The sequence below is a fragment of the Podarcis pityusensis genome, assembly GCF_964106645.2.
Source record: "Podarcis pityusensis genome assembly, chromosome: 1".
Lineage (NCBI taxonomy): Eukaryota > Metazoa > Chordata > Lepidosauria > Squamata > Lacertidae > Podarcis > Podarcis pityusensis.
This window is the reverse complement of record NC_138028.1, coordinates 39,425,397-39,441,291: the sequence shown is the minus strand read 5'-3', so window position 1 is coordinate 39,441,291 and position 15,895 is coordinate 39,425,397. Positions and strand designations below refer to the sequence as shown.

The 15,895-nt window shown below is 41.1% G+C and overlaps 1 long non-coding RNA gene across 1 annotated transcript in view; it reads right to left on the bottom strand.

The window, feature by feature from the left end:
- The window catches only part of LOC308462676, a 73,660-nt gene that overhangs the window by 23,598 nt on the left and 34,167 nt on the right, over positions 1-15,895 (bottom strand). The gene's annotated exons all lie outside the window — the stretch shown is intronic.

The window sequence follows — 15,895 nt, the reverse complement described above, 5'->3', positions numbered from 1 at the left end:
AGATTGGGGGACAGGGAAGGTAAGCTCCACACCATATAATTGATCTTATGGTGCAGTGCATGCACACCATTTGAATGGCAATGCCCATCAACTTTGGAGGGGCCCAGCCCCCTCAAATATTTTATTGGGGTGCAAAGACTGCTTTCCCCCTACGAGCAGGTTTCTATGATTCCAGGTGATTATAGACTCTTATACATCTCCCTGAATGGAGGAATTGCTGCAAAAAGTTGTTTCAGTTGGACTTTTCCCTTCTCGGACAGAGATTAATGGATGTTGATCTATAAGAGAATTATAGTGTGTCTTAGGGACCTTGTTCACCCATCTCTTGGTTTGCCAGGTTCCAGTCCCAAGTATGACATGCCTTATTTGACCTGGCTATCTGTTTCAAGAAAAGTTTTTCTTTGGCATATTTTAATGCCTAACCTTCAAAACTTTTAGATGGGAGATGTAATAAAATTCCTATAAACAACCGATTATAGGGCTGTGCATGGGACCCAAAAATTGCTTATCTCTGTATTAAATAAATAAATAAATCTGTTTCCGAGTTGCTCTGCGCCATGTCTGCTTTGATCTGTGTATGGGGTTGTGAGACGCTGTAAAATGAAACACAGTCTTCCCCACACTATAAAGGGGAAATTTAAATGAAACAAAGCTCTTTGTTTCTCTTTGGACCAAAATGGATGAAATTTTCAGGGACTGAAGCTCTTCAAGAACAAATTAAACCAACCAAATTACAGGGACTGTTTGTGGGGAAAGTAAAAAGGAAAGTAGAAGATCTAATGATATGCTAGGCATTGGACAAAGACTCCCTGACTGGTGAATTCCATAACAGGCTGCCTATTTTATTGGGGGAGCCATGCTCTAAACCAGCTGGGAAAAGTCCAGTTCCCACTTCCACTTAAAAGTTCAGAGGGACCAGCCATCCGCTTTACTGAAATCAAGAGGCAACCAAGTCTTGGTTGTAAACTTTGCAGCTTCATACAGACTTTTCTAATGCAAGGTTTTAGGCAACATTTTGGGCAGTTTCACTTCTTGCAAAGCTCATGGACCTCAAGAAACATAGAGATATTTAGGAAAACAGAGAGCTATATAGACGGAAAGAATTAGAAACAGAGAATTAGAATTAGAAACAAGACAGCAACATGAAGCTTTGTCTGGGCTCTGATCTAGCTTGAGATCGGAATTAACGTTGTGGCTTCAACAAAGGGTGGTGTTTATCTGTTTGCCTTGTAACACCCCCCCCCATAAAAACTAATTAAAAAACAAACAAAATAAAGGATTCCCTAATTACCTTGATTTGCCTTGAGATTTGACCCACGCCCAGAGGTGATGCATGCCCCTAACACATACTGTCGTAGAATCATAGACCCTTAGAGTTGGAAGGAACCCAAGGGTCATCTAGTCCAACCTCCTTCAGTGCAGGAATCTCAGCTAAAACATCCTTTAGTAGCAAAGGATGTCCTTTAATAGCAAAGAGGTGGAGTCAGTACCACATTATTTTAAAATGTACTTTTTATCAGAGGTCTAAATAAGCTCTGAAGTACCTCATTACACAAGGGATGCGGATGGCGCTGTGGGTTAAACCACAGAGCCTAGGACTTGCTGATCAGAAGGTCGGCGGTTTGAATCCCTGCGACGGGGTGAGCTCCCGTTGCTCAGTCCCTGCTCCTGCCAACCTAGCAGTTCGAAAGCATGTCAAAGTGCAAGTAGATAAATAGGTACCGCTCCGGCAGGAAGGTAAACGGCGTTTCCGTGCGCTGCTCTGGTTCGCCAGAAGAAGCTTAGTCATGCTGGCCACATGACCCGGAAGATGTACGCCGGCTCCCTCGGCCAATAAAGCGAGATGAGCGCCGCAACCCCAGAGTCGTTCACGACTGGACCTAATGGTCAGGGGCCCCTTAACCTTTACCTCTTTACACAGGCCTTCCCAGGATGATCTTAAAGAGGCTCTCTTGATTGTTTTATTGGAGGACTTTAACTTTTTAATTACTAAGCAATTGAACATTACTAAGCATTACAATTATCCTTGGACAATTTGTGTTGGCTTTCTAAATTTCCTTTCTTTTAATGAATTTACGCATTTTATATTCTGGACATTCTGGAAATTTTTTTTATTTCTGGTTGGTGGACCATAAATAAATTACATTTATATTCATAAAAATATAAGCTAAAACTAGGCTGGACAACTACTAGACGACTGAAACTACTAGACAAGGTAGCTGCTCATGAAGGCTCAGTTATAAATGGTTGTATTATATATACCACAGGCAGTGGTATTAATTTTTCCATATTCAGCTAGCATTTTCATTATTATTCAGAAGCTTTACTAGAAAGTGCTCAACAATTAGAATAACAGAATGACACCCAGCAATTTGGAACCAGCACTTACACAAGCAAACTCAGTTAAGCCCAAAGGCCTTCTTCATAAACCAGGTTTTGGCCTAGAAACTGAAAGTATACAGTGATGGGGTTTGGCAGGCTTCCTAGTGAAGGCATTCCACAAATTTGGCACCACCACTGAGAAGACTTGTGTTTCCTAGTAGACATATAGATCAGGGCCTTAGCTGTTGAATGGAATATGTGAGGGAGTATTTACAAGAGAATTAATCCCGCAGAGTGACCTCTCTAAAGTTATCCTTGAACATGGGCCCCAAAGTGCCATTCATTTTCATGGACAGCTATAAACTGCATTTACATTATTACTTTATGCATATATTGCTGCTTCAGCTATAATAAAATACAAAATTGTGCTTAAATGGCATACACCAAAGTGAGGAAAAATATATACAGGCTTAACTGTTCAGGTATTTAATTGATCTTTTGCACCTCCCATTTAAAACAAATTTATAAAATTGCTTTCTCCCGTACGTTGTACTGATACTTGGAAAGTCTTAACTTCTTCTTGTTGTTGTTCTGAAGGTGACAGGCAGTTCTCAGCCTCCACATACTTTTCATCTGTGAGCAACAATGTTGAAACCCATGCATTTTAAAACATCCTGTGGTGCCATCTCCCTTATATAATTTGTTGAGAATGCAACAATTCTATCTTGCTCCTTTTTTCATATTTTCTGTAACAGAATGTAAGACATTTTTGTTGTGTAGGAAGGCTGTGTCTTCATATTGTTATGCCATGCATATCCTTTATTTCCTTTTGTTGTTCATCATTCTCTCCCCATCCCTGTTTTATATGACATTTCTGAAATGGTACCCATAGCAACACCCACTAGTAGGGATGAGACTCTGAAGCTGTTTTAGTCATCCCCATAGCTGAGCACTGACAATGCCAGTCATTAATCTAGCAGCGTCTGCCTACTCAGATCTGTACAGTTCCTTGTCTGGTCTTTTCCCCCCTCCAGCAAGTAACCACCTAGTGCACAGAGATCCAGAGACTTGCAGTTAATGATTTGTCACTTATTCAGAATAGCTCCAGTTGGCAGCTGCACTAGCCATCCGCTATGGCACAGCCACACTGTATTATGATACAATTAGGTATCTCTTGGACTTCAACATGGGTACCTGATATTTCCAGTTAATCAGTAGGGGTTTTTTATGTGTGTGTGTTTTAAGTGACTACATACTTTAGATGTAGAGTAAGCTCCACAAAGGACTTAAGGAAAATTGATTTCAGTGTTCCTGTTGCGGTGGTGCTGTGTGGCTGTATCCCAAACGAGTTTAGATACTTTGCACACCCAGTTCCAAACACTCTTCAGCTTTAAAGCCCAAACTTGTCATATTTGTCACCTGTGTGGCCAGACTAAAAGAAATGATTGGATTTTCTTTGAGATATGCATTCAGCATGATGAGGAGCTAAACTAGCAAAGGAAACCGTCAACTTCTGGAAACACTGATACTATTTTATACAAGTCAGCAGTGCTGAACTGATGGCTATTTCTCAGCTGTTTCACCCACCTTGAAATCAGCTCCTTTGTTTTGCTAATACCTTGGGGTGAGGCGAACCTTTTTTGGCTGGGGGACAAAACTGGAGAAGCTGCCATTTTCTTTTCCTCAGGAGCCCTGTTCAGAGGTGTGTTTTTTTAATTTTGGAGAATACAAAATGGCTGTTACCATTTTTTTAAAAAATCCCTTGCCACACCATGACGACTGCAATTATAATGGACAGCAATTGAATAGCTACAGAGAAACACACACTTTTACTGAATGGATAAATCATTCACCCAACACCTCATTTTATTTGAGAGGTGCAATGTTAAAAACCCTTCAAAATAAAAGGTAGTGACTGAAAAAAGTTACAGTGATGTTGCATGCACGTCTATTTTTAATTATGAGCTAGTGGGGGGGGGGAACTTATTTTCAGAATATTTAAAATATAATAAAGGTACCCCTGACCATAAGGTCCAGTCGCAGACGACTCTGGGGTTGCACACTCATCTCGCTCCATAGGCTGAGGGAGCCGGCGTTTGTCCACAGACAACTTCCGGGTCATGCGGCCAGCATGACTAAGCTGCTTCTGGCGAACCAGAGCAGCGCATGGAAACACTGTTTACCTTCCTGTCGGAGCAGTACCTATTTATCTGCTTGCACTTGATGTGCTTTCGAACTGCTAGGTGGGCGGAAGCTGGGATCGAACAACAGGAGCTCACCCCGTCATGGGGATTCGAACTGCTGACCTTCTGATCAGCAAGCCCTAGGCTCTGTGGTTTAACCCACAACGCCACCCACGTCCCTTAAAATATAATGATGCCTTGCAAAAAACAAAAAAACAAAAACAAATATGCTTTACTCAGAGGTTTGAAAAACTTATGCTGTTGGGGTGGGAGGGACAAGGGATCAGACATTAACAGTGCAGGCCTATGAGTGTGTATTTTTGAATCAGGTTAGCCAGATTGATTTGTATGCTGTCGAGGGATTCTTGTTGTTGTCTTGTTGGGGTGTGTATGTGATAAAGGGGAACCAATAGTATACTTATTTGTATAACATTATTCTTGTTTGTTTGCCGACAAAGGTCCGTATAGTAAAAGCTATGGTTTTCCCAGTAGTGATGTATGGAAGTGAGAGCTGGACCATAAAGAAGGCTGATCGCCAAAGAATTGATGCTTTTGAATTATGGTGCTGGAGGAGACCCTTGAGAGTCCCATGGACTGCAAGAAGATCAAACCTCTCCATTCTTAAGGAAATCAGCCCTGAGTGCTCACTGGACGGACAGATGCTGAAGCTGAGGCTCCAAGATTTAGAACCTCAAAGCCAAAGTGAGAGCATTTGGGTCAAAATTAAGGGAGAGAAGAATAACAGTGACCTCATTGTGGGAGTTTACTATAGATCCCCAAGCCAAATGGAGGACATAGATGATGCCTTCCTGGAACAGATGGCCAAGCATGCAAAAGGAAGGGAGATAGTAGTAATGGGGGACTTCAATTACCCGGATATTTGTTGGATGTCAAACTCAGCCAAGAGCATAAGGTCAAACAGATTCCTCACTGGCCTTGCAGACAACTTCATTGTCCAGAAAGTGGGAGAAGCAACACGAGGAACAGCCATTTTAGATCTGGTCCTAACCAATGTTGATGACCTGGTTAGTGGGATAGAAGTGGAAGGATCATTAGGCGCGAGTGATCATGCTCTTCTGAAGTTTACTATACAGCGGAAAGGAGCAGCCAAGCATACTAGGACTCAATTTCTTGACTTTAAGAAAGCCGACTTCATAAAACTTAGGGAAGTGCTGGGCGAGATCCCATGGACAGTAATACTAAAAGGAAAGGGAGTTCATGATGGCTGGGAGTTTGTTAAGAGGGAGATAGTAAAAGCACAACTTCAGGCAATACCAATGAGACGGAAACATGGAAGGTGCCTAAAGAAGCCAGGGTGGCTATCTAAAGAACTTTTAACTAAGTTAAGATTAAAAAAGGATGTGTACAAAAAATGGAAAAGGGGAGAAACCACCAAAGAGGAATTCAAACAAATAGCCAGCACGTGTGGACACAAAGTCAGAAAAGCTAAAGCACAGAATGAACTCAGGCTTGCTAGAGAGGTTAAAAGCAACAAAAAAGGCTTTTATGGGTATGTTCGTAGCAAAAGGAAGAACAAGAAACAGTGGGGTCACTCAGAGGAGAAGATGGTGAAATGCAAACAGGGGGCACAGAAAGGGCGGAACTCCTCAATGCCTTCTTTGCCTCAGTCTTCTCTGATAAAGAAAACAATGCCCGACCTGAAGAATTTGGAGCAAATGATTCAGCAGAGGAAACACAGCCCAGAATAACTAAGGAGATAGTACAAGAATATTTGGCTAGTTTAGATGTATTCAAGTCTCCAGGGCCAGATGAACTGCATCCAAGAGTATTAAAAGAACTGGCAGATGTGATCTCAGAACCACTGGCAGTCATCTTTGAGAATTCCTGGAGAACAGGCAAAGTCCCGGCAGACTGGAGGAGGGCAAATGTTGTCCCTATTTTCAAAAAGGGGAAAAGAGAGGACCCAAATAATTACCGCCCAGTCAGTCTGACATCAATACCAGGGAAGATTCTGGAGCAGATCATGAAGCAAACAGTCTGTGAGCACCTAGAAAGGAATGCTGTGATCACCAATAGTCAGCATGGATTTCTGAAAAATAAGTCATGTCAGACTAACCTGATCTCGTTTTTTGACAGAATTACAAGCCTGGTAGATGAAGGGAACGCAGTGGATGTAGCCTACCTTGATTTCAGCAAGGCATTTGACAAGGTGCCCCATGATATTCTTGTAAAGAAGCTGGTAAAATGCAGTCTTGACTATGCTACCACTCAGTGGATTTGTAACTGGCTGACTGACCGAACCCAAAGGGTGCTCATCAATGGTTCCTCTTCATCCTGGAGAAGAGTGACTAGTGGGGTGCCACAGGGTTCTGTCTTGGGCACGGTCTTATTCAACATCTTTATCAACGACTTGGATGATGGACTCAAGGGCATCCTGATCAAATTTGCAGATGACACCAAACTGGGAGGGGTGGCTAACACCCCAGAGGACAGGATCACACTTCAAAACGACCTTGACAGATTAGAGAACTGGGCCAAAACAAACAAGACGAATTTTAACAGGGAGAAATGTAAAGTATTGCACTTGGGCAAAAAAAATGAGAGGCACAAATACAAGATGGGTTTCACCTGGCTTGAGAGCAGTACACGTGAAAAGGATCTAGGAGTCTTGGTTGACCACAAACTTGACATGAGCCAACAGTGTGACGCGGCAGCTAAAAAAGCCAATGCAATTCTGGGCTGCATCAATAGGAGTATAGCATCTAGATCAAGGGAAGTAATAGTGCCACTGTATTCTGCTCTGGTCAGACCTCACCTGGAGTACTGTGTCCAGTTCTGGGCACCACAGTTCAAGAAGGACACTGACAAACTGGAACGTGTCCAGAGGAGGGCAACCAAAATGGTCAAAGGCCTGGAAACGATGCCTTATGAGGAACGGCTAAGGGAGCTGGGCATGTTTAGCCTGGAGAAGAGGAGGTTAAGGGGTGATATGATAGCCATGTTCAAATATATAAAAGGATGTCACATAGAGGAGGGAGAAAGGTTGTTTTCTGCTGCTCCAGAGAAGCGGACACGGAGCAATGGATCCAAACTACAAGAAAGAAGATTCCACCTAAACATTAGGAAGAACTTCCTGACAGTAAGAGCTGTTCGACAGTGGAATTTGCTGCCAAGGAGTGTGGTGGAGTCTCCTTCTTTGGAGGTCTTTAAGCAGAGGCTTGACAACCATATGTCAGGAGTGCTCTGATGGTGTTTCCTGCTTGGCAGGGGGTTGGACTCGATGGCCCTTGTGGTCTCTTCCAACTCTATGATTCTATGATTCTATGATTCTATGATTCTATGATTCTATGATTCTACGATTCTACTTTGGCAACCTCATGAGAAGAGAAGACTCCCTGGAAAAGACCCTGATGTTTGGAAAGATTGAAGGCACAAGGAGAAGGGGACGACAGAGGACGAGATGGATGGATAGTATTCTCGGAGCTACCAGCATGAATTTGACCAAACTGCGGGAGGCAGTGGAAGACAGGAGTGCCTGGCGTGCTCTGGTCCATGGGGTCACGAAGAGTCGGACACAACTAAATGACTAAGCAACAACAACAATTATTGCTTGTAAAATTCAATAAAAACAAAAATAAAAAACAGTGTATGTCTATGCATATCTACCCATGAGTTCAAATGAGACTTACTCCCAAGTTAATGTGCTGTGAAAAATCAGCAAAATGAATTGGAGTAGCAGCCTCCTTCTTGCCAGCCCTACAAATCAGTAAAAGTAAGAAAAGAAAGGAGAATATTTTTATAAATATTTATTATCTGTAAAGGGAGTATCTGTATTAGTTAATACTTTGTTATCCCTTTGGATCTACACTGTATCTTTATATTTTTGTATTGCTTGGTTGTGGCGCTTTATGGTTTAAATTTTTGATTCTTTTTTTCTTTCTTTTTGTTATGTTTGTACTTTTTCAATTAAAAAAAAAGAACAGGGAGGGGAGAGTGGGGCAGGCCTGTTTCCCTTGGCTCAGCTTGCTGGTTCTTCCCTCCATGAGACTATTATATCACTTTGACCCATTTCCAGTTCTTTCAGGGAAAATACCAACTTTGTCAATTTTTGAATGACAGAATGGTGTAAAAAATACAAAAGCAAGCAAATCTAACTCAATGACCAGGGAGTATGTGTGTGTGTGTGTTTAAAAATGGCATGTGCAATGCCTTAAGAGGCAAACTTCCATTAATGGAAGCCCTACAATAATGTCTACAGTTGAAGCTGGCATTCAGAATCAAGTGTATTCTTCTGATCTAGCCTGTTCTTGTGAGCACTCCATGTCAGAGTGCCTTAATGCCCACAGCTATTTCACCTAATATCTAAAGTATCAGCTTTATTTAATTGAATGGGAAACTCCCATAAGAGTGCTGTGAGTGAGTGGCAGGAAACGGGGGTTTTGGATCACGTTAAAACACTTGGCCCATTAGGCACAGCTCTACCGTTAGACAGTTAACTTGGGTGCCGTGAAAGAAGAGCAAATGGTTGGTTTTGTTGTTGTATTTTTACTGTATGGGAGTTGGGAAGTATATGTGGGATTTTTCTGCCTCAGGGGAGAAAATAACTTGGCTAACTTTGAGCACTTCTTGAGAGGCAAAGGAAGAGGCATTTGTTGCTTGACCTCAGGCAGTAAAATGTCTCCAGCTGCCCCATAGTTAAACATTGGTGAAAAGTGGCAGATCTGGGCATTGAACAAAGTACTCTATGCATGTCTTAAAATACAATTAATTCTCTCTGCCAAGGAGGATTCCACTGCTGCTGATCCATTGGAAACACTCCTGATCAATATTGACCAATTTACATGGAAATCTATAAGCAAAAGACTGACTTATAAAGCAAAAATGAACTTCCTTTAATATATAACTCTATCCAATATTTGATCTTAAATTAGTTCTAAATTCTCAGCAAATTAGAAGATTACATCCACATTAATCCAAATTAAGTCATCATGATTAATGAAATTTCAAATACCAATAGAATTAACCATAATTAGTAACTTTTGTAAAGCGTTGCTGAATTAAATCTCTTGGGCAATAGATTTCCCACCCCGACCCCAGCATTGACAGTAAATTCAGTACATATTTAATTATATGGAAAAAGTAATAAGTATGCTATACACACTTTATAGGACTATCCAAGTATGCTAATGAAGCTGAGAAGAGTGTTTGGAAGTCAAGAAATTGGTTCAAGAATACTTGAAATGAGTGCATGTGGAATCTATCCCTAAGGTATCACAGTAGGTATGTATAACGCCTAAAGCTATGGGTCACAGAGAAGTATAACCATTCAATCTGCTGCATCATATATGCTGACATATAGTCCCCCCCCCCCTATAATCTAGGATGCTAAATCATGCTATAATGAAGTACTGAATTACTGAGGCTTTTCCAATTTCCACCGAAATGGACTTTAATTCAAAACTATGCCCAGTTAATTAAACTTTCCCCATGATCTAATTTGCTCTAATTATTTCTATAAATTGAAATGAAACTGGGGTTGTATAAAATTACCCTAAATTGGAGCCAGTCTCCAGTTAGAGGAGAGTTTTTGAAAGAGGGGGAGAGACGCTAAAATGAGTGAAAGCGCAGAAAGTGTGGGTACTCAACCGCATAATGCTTGCTGATAGTTTGAACAAAGCTAAACAAAAAATTTAACTTTTATAACTTGAATTTGAAATTGTCCAATCTCATTCCATTTATTTATTTATTTGAACGGTTAGCTCTCCATACCTTGAGGGCTAGGTACAGGGAGTAATAAAATTAAAAAGCAAATGTAAAAGATTCCATTAAGCTTCAAATAAAATCTAATTAAGGAGATTAAAAATATAGCAAATGCTAACAACTTCAACACCGGCCGTGAAAGACCTGTTTTAGAAAGTGGTTCGAGCACTGGCAGATTTCCAAGGAAAGAGAGAGCCATCATTGTGGTGAAGCCAAATGGCTGCCTTCTTGTACACACTTACTTGGGAGAACATCCATAGAATTCAGTGGGACTTACTTCTGAACAGACAAATACAGGATTTTTTCCTCAGCAATATTTATACAATAAATTATTCAATACTGCGTATAACACAATAAACCAAACAAGAAAGGAGAACATTCAAACAGCAGATTACTAAGGAGAGCAGAACTTCATTTTAAAGAATGCTGGTTAGTTATCAATACAGTCTCATAGAAGTCTGAGAAAACACAATGCTTCAAGGAACCTGCAAGGAGATAGAACACCATTTCCCCCAACAACATAGGGCCAAAATAAATTTATAAGAGGGACATAGCTGTCACCTCTCCATTACTTTCCCACCATTCTACTCAGTCCCATTGTCTAAAAACTCATAAGACTACCACCTTGCTGAAGGTCAGCAGGTCAGATTTGGGTCAGTGTCTGGATTGAGGACCTCTTTGGAGCAATCTGTGGACCATTTTAGGTTCCACAATGGAAGAAAGATGGGATATCACTGAAAGGGAAACAATACAGTGGTACCTTGGGTTAAGTACTTAATTCGTTCCGGAGGTACGTTCTTAACCTGAAACTGTTCTTAACCTGAAGCACCGCTTTAGCTAATGGGGCCTCCTGCTGCTGCCGCACCGCCGGAGCACAATTTCTGTTCTTATCCTGAAGCAAAGTTCTTAACCCGAGGTACTATTTCTTGGTTAGCGGAGTGTGTAACCTGAAGCGTATATAACCTGAAGCGCATGTAACCCAAGGTACCACTGTATAGGGGAAAAAGTAAAGTCTTACACACCAGCCTCTCACACCATTATCCAGTTTCCAGAATGTATTACTCTTCTGTTTCTAGATCTTTGGAGACAAGTGTGTTGGTTATTGTTCTGTGTGTAAAAATCTTTTAAATAAAAACCTTTTTTCAAAAGAAGAAGAAGGGGGAAGGAGGAAGAATGCATTACCCTAATTCTACTCACTGCAGTGAAGTTTTCAAGCACAATCTTAAGACCTTAGCTGGAGGCAAACAATTCAATCCTTTGTGATTCTCTTGATTAATAGAAAATATGTTTCCTAAGCAACAAGATGCCATAACACATATTCACATGAATTACCGTAAAATAAAAGTACACAAAAAATTAAAAACATATACTTCTTTGTCTCTTTATCTCACAGCACTCTTTGTCTCATGCTCACATTTGCTCTGCAAGACTACAGAATGCATGAGTATTTGAAGAAGTAAAAGAAAATAGGCTACCACGTGAATTTAAGAAACACCCAAGTTCAATCTGATGGCATAGCAAGAGTTTCAACATAAGCTCCCTGACCTTCCTTTTCCACTGATTCCAACCTTGACCCAAAGGGACTCTATCCCTTGGGACTGAGGGATATGTTATTGCTTGTTATTTCATTACAAGGTTCCTGCTGAGTAGAGACAGCCAAGCGGATTAATTAAATTAAGTGTGCCTTGTAATAGAGGTTTGCAGCCTATTGGAGGGAGTGTGACTTGCAGTTTATTGGTGTGAGTTGATACTGACAGACATATGTCATTGTGTTCAAAATGTACTATATTTAAATGCATGCACTTTCTTGGCTCATGCAATCCCACTGGATATTATTTTTGTTGAACCAGAATAATTGCAGCATAAATGTATAATCTAAATGCTATGGATTTTCTTTGTCCCTGCCTCACTGAAAGTGATGGATTGAGACAAACAGTGGCTTCCAAATATAGTTTTGAGAGGTGCCTGTCCTTGTACCAGCCAATCAATGAAGACATTCTTTCAAAGTGAGCAACTATGCACAGTTGCAGTTTGGTGACCAACATATGCCTGAAGTCCTGTAGCAAATCTTCTGATTTAATAGTATACGCTTCCAAACCATAGAAGGGCAATCATTTTTTTTTCATTTACAGTGGTACCTCGGGTTAAGTACTTAATTCGTTCCGGAGGTCCGTTCTTAACCTGAAACTGTTCTTAACCTGAAGCACCAGTTTAGCTAATGGGGCCTCCTGCTGCCGCCGCGCCTCCAGAACCTGATTTCTATTCTTATCCTGAAGCAACGTTCTTAACCTGAAGCACTATTTCTGGGTTAGTGGAGTGTGTAACCTGAAGCATATGTAACCTGAGGGACCACTGTATTTATCAAAGGAATGTGTATACCACCTTTTTATTTTTGAGAATAAAACCAACTCAATAACACAAAATTAAATATCAGTCAAAATAAAATAATGTTAAAATATCAGTCACGGTAACCAGGAATGGTAGGAATTGGTATTAATGGTTGGGAAAATTCCTGGGTAAAGAGATATTTTTTCAACTGTTATGGAAGCAACCAAATTCACGCACATATGAAGACTGCTAGCCTAGGCTCTTCTTTCTCACCTTCTTCCCTAAACGGCCTCGGCCCTGTATACCTGAAGGAGTGTCTCCACCCCCATCGTTCAGCCCAGACACTGAGATCCAGTGCCGAGGGCCTTCTGGCGGTTCCCTCACTGAGAGAAGTGAGGTTACAGGGAACCAAGTAGAGGTTCAGTAGTGGCACCTGCCCTGTGGAATGCCCTCCCATCAGATGTCAAGGAAATAAGCAACTATTCTACTTTTAAAAGGCATCTGAAGGCAGCCCTGTTTAGGGAAGTTTTTAATGTTTAATGCTGTTTTGTGTTTTTAATATTCGTTTGGGAGCCGCCCAGAGTAGCTGGGGAAACCGAACCAGATGGGCAGGGCATAAATAAATTATTATTATTATTATTATTATTATTATTATTCCTTCTTATTGCTCAGTTAATGCTTCTCTACTTCCAACTGCCTTCCTTAGTCATAAAGAATAAGATTATCAATGGCTACCAGCCATGATAGTTACCATATTTTTCCGTCTATAAGACTCCTCCTATTTTTGAGGACTCGGATTTAAGAAAATGGGGGGGAGTCACTATCCATGCATAAGACGCCCCATAATTTTTGACATTCTTTTAAAGGGGAAAAAACCTAGTCTTATACATGGAAAAATACGGTATGTTCTACCTGCGCTGTTGGAAGGAATGTGCCTCTGAATATCACAATTTCTGGGAATCACAATTGGGGAGAGAAATAATAAGTAGTCTTGCTTACCTAATTGCCTATCAACCAATTTATCACGCAAGACCGAAGAACATGTCCTCCAGACACCTATTTTATAGCCAAGACCAACATTAAAGTGAGATTTGGCTGCATAATATAACTCAACAAATAACCACCAGGTAGGCATGTCCTTCCAGGCACCCAATGCTTGGTCGGCTCTTGTCTAACTTTCAAAAGTCTTAAAGGAACTTGGAAACAGTAAAAGGTCAGAAAATGTCCTCATTACAAATAGATGGGCATCGTGTCACTACCAGTAACAGTTGCAGTTACAGAGTAACTACAGATAATTACAATCATTTAATTCAAAAGTCCCAAGTCACTTCATGCAGAACGCGAGTCATTTATCATTATTGACCTTAGTTGAAACAAATCTACCAAATCAATAAGGGTTTCAAATATCCATTAGAGGAGGCAGTGATTGGTTACAAATGATAAGCACTTCATATATATACCTATATTAATAGGGGGAAAGCTGTCCTGGATGTTTTGGATTAATGAAGAAGAGTTGGTTCTTGGTAGTGACAGTTAAATAAAATAGAGTTGACCTTAATTCTCCTTTAATTAACATTAAGAAAAACTGGTTGTTTTCAGTGAGTCCTATTAACTACTGAAACATAGGTAATTAAAAAAAACCCTATTGTGCTATATAAGTGAAAATTTAATACTTTACCCCTGTTCCAAACACAATGGTCTCAGTCCAACAAGGGTAAATGGGTGTGGTGTGTGCTTTTCAATACAAGGCTGAAATGTTCGACCCATGAGCCAGAGAGAGAGCAGACCACATATTTAAAGGAAGTGAACGGGAAGTAGAGGATTCAGATTTCTCTGTATCCAACAAAAATCATTAAAGGCAGTGTACTGTATCTAACTGAGTCCCTTCCATCACAGAAATCTCTTCAACTCTGCAAAAACTTCTGTGAATGTAAGCGTGGAAGGAGATTTTTGCTGATTTCCACTGGAACATGATTGGAGGAACCGTATTGGATACAACCCAATCTGACCAATGTTATACATTCCTGTTCTGGAAGCTGCATTACAGTTTTTAGGTCAGAAAACCCATATTTTTTAGTGGTGAATTTGCTTTTGTCTTCTGGCTGGGAGACCATTGCTCTGACATCCTTGGAAGTCTTCTGGGACAAATTTTGAGCACTTCAGTAATAAAACCCCACTCATATTCTGATAGAATTTGATGCTACAGAGCAAGTCCTTTAGAAGCATTCAGAGCACTGTCTGTTTATCTGAGCTGCATCATTTTTGAGAATGTGGACAAGGTGCTTGCAGCGATGCAGTCAAGCACCTGTATTCTTCACTCTTGCTCAACTTGACTTCTTAGAGCTAGTCAAAGGATTGCCTGGGTAGGTCAAGGGAGTGATTAATGCTTCATTGGAGCATGAGGAGGCTAAAAAGTTGGCAGAATCCTTCTGGGGCTGACCTTCTTGGGTTCAAGAGGTGAGGAGATGGCTTGCTCTGGACCAGGTTACAGAAGGAATAGGCCCATAGACTGGGGATACTAATGGGTCCAACATTGCCTCTGGAGGCTCATGAGACCTCAGTGGCTAGGAATGTCTGGCTAGGAATATGACCCTTTCGAGAGATGATTCAGCCATTGTACTCCATGCTTTAGTAACTTGCAGACTGGCTTATTGTGACATGCTCTACATGAGTCTGCCCTCGAAGAAGACTCGGAAACTTCAACTGGTCCAAAATGCAGCATCCAGACTACTGGCTGGGGTTCCATTTAGAACTCACATAACCTCTATTTTAAAACAGCTGCATTGATTGCCAAGTTTGTTTCCAGCCTCAATTCAAGGTGCTCACATTAGTGTTTAAAGCCCTGTAAACAAATGAGGCCCTGTTTCACAAAGACTTCTGCTTGCCAGATGGAACAGTACTCCTCCTCTCTCCCTCTACTGTTCTGCTCCCACCACCCAGAAAACCCCGGTCAGTTTCAGGGGTGTGGGGGCATGTAGGACATGCTGAATGGGGAAAACTAAAAAGAAAAAAAACCTAACCTCTTTCTCTCCTTGGCCCCAATCTGTGGGCCCTGCTCTGCATCTACATCTGGGTATCAGTTTCCTCCCCACCTGCATCCTGATAGCCAAATTGACAATGTCACAGTGGCACCTTCGCAGAAGTAGTTTGGGTGATCAAGTGCAACACAGAACAGCTCTCCTGCAACTTTGAAAACTTGTTATGCAAGCTACACCTGCTGAATTTCTCTTTTCTACACAACTGTTAAAAGTGAAAGAGCCATGTTGTCTTTTGCAACCACAGAAATGGGGTCTGCAAAGCTTCAAGATAAGCTCCCTGTCATGCTAAAGAAGCACTGGGAT